The sequence below is a fragment of the Telopea speciosissima genome, chromosome 5, assembly GCF_018873765.1.
Source record: "Telopea speciosissima isolate NSW1024214 ecotype Mountain lineage chromosome 5, Tspe_v1, whole genome shotgun sequence".
In the NCBI taxonomy this organism is placed as follows: domain Eukaryota; kingdom Viridiplantae; phylum Streptophyta; class Magnoliopsida; order Proteales; family Proteaceae; genus Telopea; species Telopea speciosissima.
The window spans coordinates 32,845,213-32,858,316 of NC_057920.1; positions in this window are offsets into that span (position 1 = coordinate 32,845,213).

The following is a 13,104-nucleotide window of genomic DNA, read 5'->3' on the forward strand; positions in this document are numbered from 1 at the left end:
TTTAAAAACTAATATCATATTTGAATTCAGGAGTCTATCGAATATCCAGATATTATTCGATTCATAATAAATGAATCTTACCTATATCAATTACAGATTTCCGCTTCCGATTACTGATTTCCAACTCTGATTACCGATTACTGACTCTGATTACCAAAATATCCTTATAAGTGTTTATAATAAGGATAATATAATAATATATCATATGTTTTTACAATAATATTAAATTAATCACATTTTACAATCAGATAGTAAATTAACCTGATATTATCCGGATTCGAAATGGAATATCCAAATCCAATTAACTTTCGAACGGATTTAGATATTTTTCGGAAACCAAAATTTCGGATTTGAAAACCCCTAAACAGATTCGAACACGGATTGGACATAGATTTTCGACTATCCATTTACATCCCTAATTGACACACCCCTTGAAGGTGTCAAATAAATTGTAAATTAAATTTTTTTTTTTTACCTTTTTATAATGATACATATTTTTTTTCCTAATGAGAATAATAGTTTAATTTCCTATGTATATTAAAAAAATGTGCACGATAATGTCACTTTCTGATAGTTACATAATCATATGGTCTATTTTAAATTATTTTAGAAAATTCTTTTATATCTGTATCTTAAAGAACTTTTGAAAATAAGACAAGGAGCAATTACAAAGTGTAAAGTTCTAAATTCACCTTTAGATACACCATTCAACACTCCCTTGGCTAAATGATCACAATAATAGGTTTTGTGGAAGGTTATGTTCATACACACGGTTGAAGCAACAACTGTTGGATGACGAGAGACAAATAACATATATAATACCATTTCTACCCTTTATTTTGACTTGGATGGCAAGAGTGCTGGCAGTATACATATATGTCGCACACACTAACCAAATCATTTTTATCTTTTGGTTGAGGGCTGATTATGCAGCCTGTTGCGTCAAGAAATCGTCGGTGGGCCCTTCGGGTGCTGCAACCTGCAAAAGGACCTTAGTGACAAGGGACAACCGGTGTGGTTTCGGCCTAGGACTCTCCAATGCCTAAGTTAGATTTCTCTGAGCAACAGATGAATAGTTAGAATTCAAGATGGGATAATGGGGTAGAGTACCTCGGAATTTATAATGAAGTATGGCGGTGTGGAGAGTCCCAGTTGGTAACGAGTAGTCCTCATAGTAGATAGGTGTTCCTTGTTAGTAGGATTTATCACTTAGTTGGTTGCTCCCCTATGGGAGGTAGAGTTCCAGTAGGAAAGATGTTCTCGGTAGATAGACATGCATGCGCCCTTGTATGTTGGATAAGATCCTTAGTGCATGAGTCCATCTGAGATTGTACGTCTTGTAGATGGTACCCGTCAAGTGGTGAGGTGAAGTATATCTCGGCGATGATGCTAGTGGCTTGCGTGTAGTACTTGGTCTTGAACCTTGAGTGACCTTGTTGGTCCTTCTCCTTCGGGGCCAGCATGGAGTACCTGAAGTGGCCTGGTCTGGGTAGCCTTCCTTCTAGTGCCAGGACATGTGGCGGCTCACGGTTGGTTTTGTGTAATTTTGGGTTTATCACTTGCCCCCCACTCTCTTGGAACAGAGTGCTCAAGAGAGTAGTTTCCCTGTCTTCGTGCCAGTGAGGGGCTTGATGTAAATAAGCTTTCTTGGAGGATGCTCCTGTAAAACCTTTAGTGAAGTGGGAGAGGTAGAAGGTTCCAATCCTCCTTACTACACTTTTTCCATTTTCCCACCTTTTTTCTATATTTGGCTATATCTTCCTCTCTTGTTTTTTGCTTTGAAGCTTGCAACCATGCCACGTGCCCCCCCAAGTGTTTGTTCTTGGGTCTTCAATGAGCAGGGTGTCCTTTTCCTCACTCTCTTTCTTTGCCTTAGCCTTCTCCTTCCTTGGTCACTAGTCTCTTGGTCACATTCGCTCGACCCTGTCCCGATCACTTAGCCTCGGTTACAATCACTGCTCTCGTTCTCTCCCGCTCATCTGCGCGTCCACTCGGTCATCGCTCATGGTCAATCGCTCGCTTGCCCGTTGTCTCAGTCACTCACCTGCTTGCCCGAGGCCAATCGCTCATCACCTGCGACCCGTCACCCATCGGCTTGGTTACTTGCCCGTTCATTGGCCTGTCGCCCGTTTGCCAGCCTCCCGTTGCCCGTCGCCCATCTGCCTCGCCCACGTGCTAGGGTGTAGTCGTGTCCATCCGTTTGGCCTCGATCACTCGCTCACTTGGCCTCGATCACTTGGTCACTTGGCCTCGATCGCTCGGTCACTTGGCCTCGGTCACTCGGTCACTTAGTCACTTGGTCACTTGGCCTCGGTCACTTGGTGACTTGGTTACTTGGTCGCTTGGCCTCTTGGAACCTTGGCCTCTTAGTCACTTGGTACCTTGGTCACTTAGCCTCTTCGTACCTTGGCCTCGGTCACTTGGTCACTTGGCCGCTTGGCCTCTTGGTACCTTGGCCTCTTGGCCTTTGGGTACCTTAGCCTCGGTCACTGGGTCACTTGGTCGCTTGCCCTCTTGGTACCTTGGCCTCTTGGTCACTTGGTACCTTGGTCACTTGGCCTCTTGGTACCTTGGCCTCTTGGTCACTTGGTACTTTGGTGTCTTGGCCTCTTGGTACCTTGGTCACTTGGCCTCTTGGTACCTTGGCCTCGGTCACTTGGTCACTTGGTCACTTGGCCTCTTGGTACCTTGGCCTCTTGGTCACTTGGTACATTGGTTACTTGGCCTCTTGGTACCTTGGTCACTTGGTACCTTGGCCTCTTGGTCACTTGGTACCTTGGTCACTTGGCCTCTTGGTGCCCTGGTCACTTGGCCTCTTGCGTTCACTCATCTTCCGTCGCCCGATCATCCGTGTGCCGCTTAGGTACGACACTTTTTTTTTCTTCTTGCTCGCCGGTGGCTTGGTCGCCCATGGCAGTCGCTCATGGCCCTTTGGCCGCGGCCAAAATTTTTTTTCCTTCTTGCTCGCCCATGGCAAAATTTTTTTTCTTCCAGTGGCTGGTTGCCCATGGTCCCTTGGCCTTTTTTTTTTTTTTTTTTTCTTCTTGCTCGCTCGTGGTATGTCGCCCATGGCTTGGTTGCCTATGGCAGTCGCCCATGGCCCTTTGGCAGTGACAAAAAAAATTTCTTTTTCTTCTTGCTTACCCGTGGCTTGGTCGCCCATGGCAAAATTTTTTTTTCTTTCTTCTTGCTCGCCCGTGGTGTGGTTGTCCATGGCAGTCGCCCATAGCCCTTTGGCTGTGGCCAAAATTTTTTTTTGTTTGCTCGCCCATGGCCCTTGGCTGTGGCAAAAATTATTTATTTATTTATTTTTGACTCAAATTAGTCTTCTGTTACAGGCACATCTTCATGCGGAGCCTCGATCTTAGTCCATCGCGAACTTCGACCTCGGACCTCGTAAACTTCGACTTCGGACCTCAACCTTCTTGGTATGTTTCTTTTCATTGTTTGGTGGCTAGCAAGCCTTGGTGGCATATAGCCCTGTGGCCGATGGCCTTGGTTGGCATAAAGCCTCGTGGCTGATGGCCTTGGTTGGTATATAGCCTCGTGGCCGATGGCCTTGGTGGCGTTCCGCCTCGTGACTGATGGCCTTGGTGGCATTCTGCCTCGTGGTCAATGACCTTGGTTAGCATATAGCCTCGTGGCTGATGGCCTTAGTTGCATTACGCCTTGGTAGCCTTACGTTTCGTGGCTAACAGGTCTTGGTGCTTGAAAGTGCTCGACTGATGACCGAGAGGTAGACAAATGTAGCCTAGAATAAATTCTTAATGTTACTTCAAAACTTCAAAAAATCTCAAATAATCCTTGAAAATGGAATACTACTACTGTAATGCGAACTACTATGGCTGAAAGCCGTAACTACTACTGCTTCTATTGGTGGTACTTCTTCAGGTGCTCTGAGTTTCGGGCTCGATCTATCTTCCTGCCTCCCAGAGTTTTCAAGCGATATGTCCCTGGTCGTATTTGCTTGGAAGCTATGTAGGGTCCTTCCCTATTTGCTCTAGGTCTCTCTGGTGGAACCATCTCGAACCATCTCTATCTCCTCGAACTTCTTAAACTCCTCGAACTCCTCGAACGTCTTGAACTCCTCAAACTTCTCGAGCTTGCTTCAAGTATGATGCCAGGCATTCATCCTTTGCCTCATACTTCCCGTTTATTTGGTTTACCACAGGCTGGGAGTCACTTCGTACGACTAGGTGGGTGACCTGGATGGCCTTTGCAACTCGTAGTCCGGCAAGTAACTCCTCGTACTCTGCCTCATTGTTAGATGCGTGGAAACCTTTAGGGCTGGTGGTCATGAATCCAGTCCTGCTCCCGACCGCATTACTCGATCCATCCATGAACATCTCCCCCGATCCTCGATCATGCTCCTCACTCGACCCGTCCATGAACATCTCCATATTGTGCTCGATCTATTCCTCGAACATCCTATTGACCATTCTCTAATAGTTCACCCTCGCGTTCATTAGCCCGAACGGGATGACTTGATAACAGTAGTTCTCCTTGAGGAATACCCCAAGCTTATTTTTCTGATCTTTGCCCAGCAGCGATCCAACCTGTACTACCTCGGTGGGGTCATCCTTGCTAAGGGGATACAGGACGAGGTCCTCCACCGGTCTTCCTCTTTGTTCTGTTAGCTCATCTCTCTTGTTGCTGATGAAGTTCTCTATACATAGTGCCATCCCCCCATTGTTCTTCTTGACGAACGTCGCATAGCACTCCCTGACCTTCTTCTGGTCTCCTCTGATCTTGCCCACTCCACTCTCTGTTGGGAACTTCACCTTCAGGTGGATTGGCGAGTCTATTCCCTTGAGAGCGGTTAGGGATGGTAGTCCTAGAATGCCATTGAAGGACTCTATGGACCTCACAACCATGAAGTTGACCATGATCATGGTTTGTCGAGAGTGCTCTCCGACGGTGACGGGTAATTCCATTGTCCCTCTGATGGAGGTGGTGGCGCCTGAGAACCCGTGGAGATGGGTTAATTCCAGCTTGAGTTGGTCATCACTGAATCCGAACTACCTGTAAGCTTCTAGTGAGAGCACGTCCACGGATGCTCCAGTGTCTACCAGCATCCTATGCATGGGTCGATTGGCTATCTCTACTTGTACCACTAGGGCATCCTCATGTGGCAAGCTCAATCCTTCTAGGTCAGCGTTCGAGAAGGAGATGACTGTCTCGGTCTTGACTACTTTGCTTGGCATCTCTGCTACTCCCACGAACCTAGCATGGGCTTTGACCTTTCTTGTGGACTCCTACCCCGGTCCTCCCAGTATGGTAAGGATCAGGACTCCTTTGGAGTTACTTGGTCCCACTTCGTCCTTCTTTTCCTCTTGGCGGTCTCTCTCTCTCTCTCTCTCTCTCTCTCTCTCGACCCCTATCTGTTCCCCTTTCTCTGCGCTGTGGCTCCCCTCATTCTTGGTCAAAGTCCCTGCCTCCTTGGCCTGAACAGCCCGAACGGCCCTCTCGTCTTCCTCTCACAAATCTATTTAGGCTCCCCACCTTTACAAGTTATTCTATCTCCCTCTTCAATTGGATGCAGTCTTCCGTGTTATGTCCTGTGTCTTTGTGGAAGAGACAGTACTTGTGTGGGTTTCGCTTCTCGGGTCCTGCAAGCATGGGTCGTGGCCAATTGAGCAAACCACGGTCTTGGATCTTCATGAGGATCTGTGACCTTGTGGTGTTCAGGGGAGTGTAGTCGAGGCTTCCAGCACGATCAGTCCTCTCTGAGCCGTGCTCCGTCTTCTCTGGTTGGCGATCACCTTTCTCCTGTTGACGCTCGGTCCTCGATCTCTTGCGCTCTTGACGATCCTCTGACACCCATCTCTTATTGTCCTACGGTTTGGCCTCGATCACCTTCTTCTGAGCTTGTAATACCTCGACCATGTTGACAAACTCATTGGACCACTCCAGATGCTCTTTCATCGTCCTGGTATAATGTCGTGCTAGGTCCTTGATCACATCGAGGTCCCTGATACCCCCAGCCAAGGCTGCATGCTGGGTCTGGTCGTCTAGGTCTCGGACCTCCAAGGACTCCTTCGTGAACCTAGTGACGTATTCCCTGAGGGACTCCCCAGGGTTCTATACCACGTTCAGCAAATTGACCATTGTCTTCTTCTACTTGACGTTGCTCTGGAAGCGGGTGACAAATTGCTTGTAGAGTTTCGCGAACGAATTTATCGATCTAGGTCAGAGCCTTGAAAACCATGAAGTGGCTGCACCATTGAGGGATGCAGGGAATGCTCGGCAGGAGATCACGTTCGATCCCCTGTACAGTGTCATCATCCCATTGAAGTAGTTGATGTGATCATTAGGGTCCATGGTACCACTGTAGAGTTCGAAGGTGGGTAACCTGAACCGAGAGGGGAGTGATGCTGCCATGATCTCTGTCCAGAATGGGTGTGGGCCTGGTATCGAGTGTGTTTCACCCTTCATCTGCTTCTTTAGCCCTTCCAGCTTCTCGTCCAATTCTCAGAGTCTTTTGTCTAGCTACTCCGCTCGTGACTGTCTGTCACACTTGGCGGGACGTTTGTTGTGAAGTCACACTCGACCCCTCCTTGATAGTCCCACCTGTCGTGAGTTTTGACGTGATGGAGAGTGGTCATGACGTGATTAGCCTTGACGTGAACGCGAGGGACTTTCTTCCCGGTAGGTCTGACTTCGCCTTGATGCTCGACTTCCTCCTAGTCGCCCTTGGAATACTGACCTTCTGATCGAACCATCAAGACTAGGTACCATCGACCTGTGTGTTAGTGACACCCCATGTTTTGATCGGATTGGCAGATCCGCCGTTCTCCTGGGATGATGCGAGGGATCTCCTTACTGGTGAGTTGGACTTGCATGCCTTGCGTGTCACACCCCAAACCACCCCTAGGAGGGTTGGGTAGGTGACCCGAATTGCATAACGGCAATCCACCAAATCCCATGGATCTAGAAGCAGTGCTTACATTCATGGAACCACATTCATCTCATTACCATAAGTAAGATCAGAGTGCTGCAGAACTACAATTCAATAATAAAAGGAAGCATAGTGTTTGAGTTAAAATAAAACCGCAAGCGTACGGGTCAATCGTAGCTACGGGTCGAACACGAGGAGATATACGCCACTCTATTTAACTAACTTAAAAGTAATGCAAAATGAACCAAATTAAAGTGTTAAATTAAACTAATTAAACTAACGAGAATCAATGCATCCTAACTCATAAGCATCTAACAAAATTAAGGGATTAAATCGGCGTCCTAACACATGAGCATCTAACCTATCAAACTAAAGTGAATTGAAAGAAATAAAAATGCAGCCACACATACTAACCACATAAAAAGAAATAAGGGCATAAAAATGCATCCATAAACCACAACCATATAAAATTAAAATAAAAGAAATAGAGGGGGAAGAAGAAGAAGATAGAGAGAGATAGAGGAGATGGAGAATGAGATTGAGAGTTTAGATAATAAAACCTGGATGTGCTTGCATGAATGTAAATGAAAAGCTTGAATACTTGCATAAACTTACCATGGCCTCCTCTTCTAAATCTTCAAGTCTTGTCATCAACTTAAGAACTTAGACTAGAAGGCTTAAAACCTAAACTAGAATTAAGAAATTACAACCCAATTGAAGACTTAAATTGAAATTACAGCATAAACTAAACCTATTATAAGCATTAACTAAAAATTATAAAAGCAAACTAGAACTTAGAAAAGCCAAAAATCACAAATTAGAAGGAGAAGAAGAGAAGAAATTTCACTAAGTGAATGAGCAAATTTTTACAAGAGAGGTAGGGGGTATTTATAGGTGGAAGAGAGGAGAAGAGAGAAGATGGAAGTGTAGGAGAAATATTCCCTAAGAAAAGAGAATATTCTCTTCTCTTTCCTCTTTTACAATGCCTTGAATCCTAAGAAAAAAAAAAAAATAGAAAGAAGAAGAAGAGAAGATTGTTTACATAGAGCTTCTATTTCTAGAAAAATAAACTTCCAATTTTAACAAGTGCTTCCTTTTCTTTGTAGATATCTTCTCCAAGCAATAAAATCAAAGCATCTTTGATTTTTCAACCTTCCATAGATGAGAAAATATAAATCTATCCCAAGTAGAATTTCAGAAGTGCCCTTGAGAAGTTGGAGGAGAGAGAGAGTAAGGGTGATGACTAGGATTCCTTCAAGAATAAATAAAATACCCATTCTGTCCTTCAGAAAACGTGGAGCATGGGGTGCTTATCTAGGTCTCACCATTGTGTTCCTTGCGAAAAATCACACAAAATAGACCCAAATTTCATCCAATTCGGAGTTGGGGAGCCCAAGATATCTCAAGTTGAAGTTGGACTGTCCAGAGCCTTCCAAATGGAATCTTTCGGGTACAGTAAAGTAACTTCTGATAATTTCATTAAGGCCCCTAAAATCCGAACTTCCGTTTCACTTTGTCCCCATCCGACTGTCAATAATTATAAATAAACCCCTGCAGACCATTTTCACGCGTCGTTACGGAAACGGCCATAACTTCTTCGTTTCAACTCAGAATTAAGTGTCGTTTGAACCATTGCGAAGCTGACTCGATGGGCTATGCATCTATTTACACTTCTAAAAAGCTTAAAAACATCTCCTTAGCATCATCTCCTTCATTTTCACAAGAATTCACCTAAACCCTGAAAAGCACAAGAAAGCACCGAGTAACTCTGTCCAATGTGGTAAAATGTATAATTTATGCCCTAAAATTTCACACATAAATATGCTCATCACATAGCGATACAGGGAAATGGTGATAATATATACATAAGATAGTTTGTACATTTCCCTCCACCCAAAAACAAAGAAACCAAACTGATAAGTACAGAACTACATATATAGACATATAGAGGGTGAGCATACTCAACCCCCAAAAAAAAAGAAGTAAAAAGAAATTACAACTGATCCACAGTTAGAACGGGAAAAATTCCTAGCAAAACAAAAAGGAGTTCCCACAATAAAACATCAGAAGCACTCCTCAACGGTCTTCATCAATGACCATCGAGAAAGTATGCAAGATCGATATGACCTCCGTCGGGGTCCACACCAACATCATCGTAACAACCAGGATTCTCCTCCTCGAGATAAGCCTCCATGCCACACTGGCATCGATCTGCAAAATCATCTAAGAAAAACATTATAAATCAGAGTGTGAGCCCCACTGAGCTCGTGTGAAAATAACATCAATCATGCATGCATATGCAATCACAATTCACAGTTCATATGATCCTACATGATGTGCAAGTCCAGATTATTTATTAGCCACCTAACAATACAACTAAGTCAAGTTAGTGCTACTACAATCCCCAATACATGTATCCCTAGTGCGGGCCTCTAACCCCTTCCTGCGATACACCCATTGAGTTGTCGGAGAGGACCAGTCAGCTCCCACATCAGTCACCAAGGTCAGCCCGACTAGCCCTCTGTGATTAACATGTGGGATAATCCATTTCTTTTCTCTTTTCTTTTCTTTTCTGGCTTATAGCCCATATGCACCATTCCGGTGTTCTTTCATTCATGCACCATTCCGGTGTTCTATTCATTCATTTCCTCTTTTCTCATTTTCTGATGGTCGCCCCCACAGACATCCAACACCTCAACCCCTATTGGCAAGGGTGCATAGCACGGGTGATGAAACTCTAGCCCCATGTCTATATGGCATCGTATGGGTCAGGTGGTGTCAACCGCATCCCATACTACGGGCTACCACGGGCCTCATTTCCAAGCCGACTATGGCATCTAGTCTAACAATCACAATCATCATATAAGAATTCACAGTGTTGATCAACAGACAGTCATTATGTAGTGATTTGGGTAGTTTGAACAGAAATAAATAACACAACATATATGATTCAATTCTGATTAGCCGGCATAGTATCATAATTACACTTGCACATATGATAGTATTATTCACTCACCTGAGTTGGGTTCTAGATACTCGTTAGCAAACTCCGTTCCAATAGCAGTCCGATTGTTGTCCTCGAGCGCGGGATCAATTCCTAGATGTAAATCAAAAGTTGTTATATTAGGGTTTCAATCTATCACTGGTACTCCTAGGGTTAACCTAATCTTATTGGGTTGAACTGGTACTTGGATGGTACTCATTTGGGATCACAGGGCTCATACCAGGCCTTAGGCTCATGTCCCGGTGCATCAACCAGTGTCAATGGCACAAAGGGTAAAATAGTCATTTCAATGGTTGTACCTGACCCTAGGTCAGATCAAGTCCATGGTGCTGTCCACAGCTTGCCTGTGCCGTAGAACCAAGCACAGCAGGGTTTCTTTCACTTGCAGGGCCCACTTTGGGTTCCAAAGCATTCTCCAATTAAGGATAGATGTGGGGAAGGGCTTTTTGGTCATTTTCCAACCTCCCACAGTGTCACATGGTCAATGGGTGAGGTTCCCATAGCCAAATCAGCATTCCAGCAATTTTCCATTTAGTGGGCGATGCAGAGGCTGCAAATCGATGCTGGGCTGAGTTCCCAAGCCTGGGCTTTTCAGGTTATGCCCAATCCTGATCCTCTACATGTTTGGGGGATCAGGTAGCCCCTGGGATGGCCTACCTATGGGTCCGAATGGATCATCCATCAGGTCCACCATTAGGCTGCCAAAGGCTGCCCAGACAGCCCAGTGAATAGTATCACAGGGTTAAAAATCAATTTTTTAAACTGATTCTGGGCACACTGGTGGGGTCCACAGTGAACTGAGGGTATGAGGTGGTCCCTCAGACTTCCCTCTATTAGTGGAGGGTGCCATGTTCTTATTGGGTGGTTCCCACATTTAAAAATCAATAAAATTTATAGAAACAGCCATTGGGCGATGTCACTAGGCCTTGCTGCATCGCCCAGTGTCATCGCCCAGAGAATTCCCGCAAGCTGAAATTCAATGGGGCTTGCACAGGGGTTTGACCCTTGGTCAGGGCTTTGTCCCCACATGCCACATAGGGGATTTTACACACTTCCTCAGAGGTGGGTTCCATTGTTTGGGGAGGAGAGAGATTACTTGGGACCCAAACCATATATCAAGCTGTGAGCTGCACAGTTGCAGGGGTCTACTATCCATCTTCTAACAGGTATATAAGGAAACTTGTTTAAAGTATTCTCATTGATCTCATTGAGTGGAGTGATACTCCAAAGTGATCCTGATTGTCTGGCCAAGGGTTCCTGCCCTTCAAGCAAAAATCCAACTAATCAGGAGCAGGGTTTGACATTTCTCCCCACCTTACAAAAATTTTATCCTCGAAATTTGCTTACCTTGTAATCCAAAGAGTTTAGGATACTTCTCTTTCATCTCTTCTTCACGTTCCCATGAAGCTTCTTCTATCGGGTTGTTTCCCCATCGAACCTTTACAAAAGCGACGGTGCTGTTATGGACCCCTTTAGTTGGAGATACTCGTAGGAATACTTTTTTCTCTGACTTCAAAATCGATGTCCTTCCTTCTATTATTCGCATAACTTTTTTGTCTTGACTGGGCTGTCTTGATCTTTTCTCTTATAATATCCACCTTATCGCAGGTTGCTTGTATCATCTCAGGTCCGAGATATTTTTGCTCGCCAACTACATCCTAATATAATGGAGTTCTACATTTCCATCCATAAAGTGCTTCGAATGGTGCCATGCCAATGGTGAAGTGATAGCTATTCTTGTACGTAAATTCCACCAGAGGTATGTGAGCATCTCAACTTTCATTCATTTCCAAAACACAGGCTTGGAGTATGTCCTCCAGAGTCTGAATGGTTCTTTCTGATTGTCCGTCCGTCTGCGGATGGAAGGTTGTGCTAAGATTTAGTTGAGATCCCAATGCCTTCTGCAAACTTCTCCAAAACCATGAGGTGAATCGAGGATCTCTGTCAGACACAATACTGACAGGCACACCGTGTAGCCGAACTATGTTTTCAATATATATATGGGCAAACTTCTCCATTGGGTAACTTATCTTGATCGGTATGAAGTGTGCCGCCTGTGTTAGTCTGTCTACAATCACCCAAATTACGTTCATGCCCTTCCTGGTGTTGGGCAAGTTTGTCACGAAATCCATAGTTATTCTTTCCAACTTCCATTCAGGTATGGGAAGTGGCTGCAACAATCCATGCGGTCGGTGTCTCTCCGCTTTTATTTGTTGATAGGTGAGGCACTTAGACACGTATATTGCTATGGTTGCTTTCATTCCCATCCACAGTAATACTTCTTCAAATCTTTGTACATCTTTGTACTTCCGGGGTGGATTGTGTAGGGTGAGTTGTGCGCCTCTTTAAGAATTCGGTCTTGGACGTCAAAGTCATTAGGCACGGATAGTCTATCTCGAAACTTCGATGCACCATCATGGGCCAAGGAAAAATCTGGGTCCTTATGGACACCTTGTTGAACTTCCCAAATTATTTTTAGCCAGCTCAGGATCCAATGGTTGCTTCGCAATTATTTTCTCTCGTATCGACGGCTGTAGGTTCATAGTTGCTAATTGCATAGCCGTTCCTTCGATCACGAGTTCCAAATCAAACTTCCAAGCTTCCTCTATTAACTGCTCACTTACGGACAAAGATGCAAGGGACACAGTCTGAGATTTTTTGCTTAGGGCATCCGCCACAACATTGGCCTTGCCGGGGTGATACTAGATTCATAGTCGTAGTCTTTCACCAATTCCAACCATCGCCTCTGTCTCATATTCAGCTCCTTTTGGGTGAAGAAATACTTCAAACTTTTGTGATCGCTGAAGATCTCACTCTTTTCACCATATAGGTAATGTCGCCAAATTTTAACGCAAAAACTATCATCGCCAATTCCAAGTCATGAGTGGGGTAGTTCTTCTCGTATTCCTTCAACTGCCTGGAGGCGTAGGCAACTACCTTAGCTTTCTGCATCAAGACACCACCTAATCCTGTTCTGGATGCGTCGGTGTATACCACCATTCCTCCAGTGCCGTTCAGAATGGTCAGGACTGGAGCTGTTACCAATCGGTTCTTCAATTCCTGGAAGCTTTCCTCACATGCTTCATTCCATTCAAACTTAGCACCCTTCCTTGTAAGTTTTATCATTGGTGCCAAAATCCGTGAGAAATTCTCGATAAACCTCCAATAGTAACCGGCCAATCCTAAGAAACTTTGGATCTCA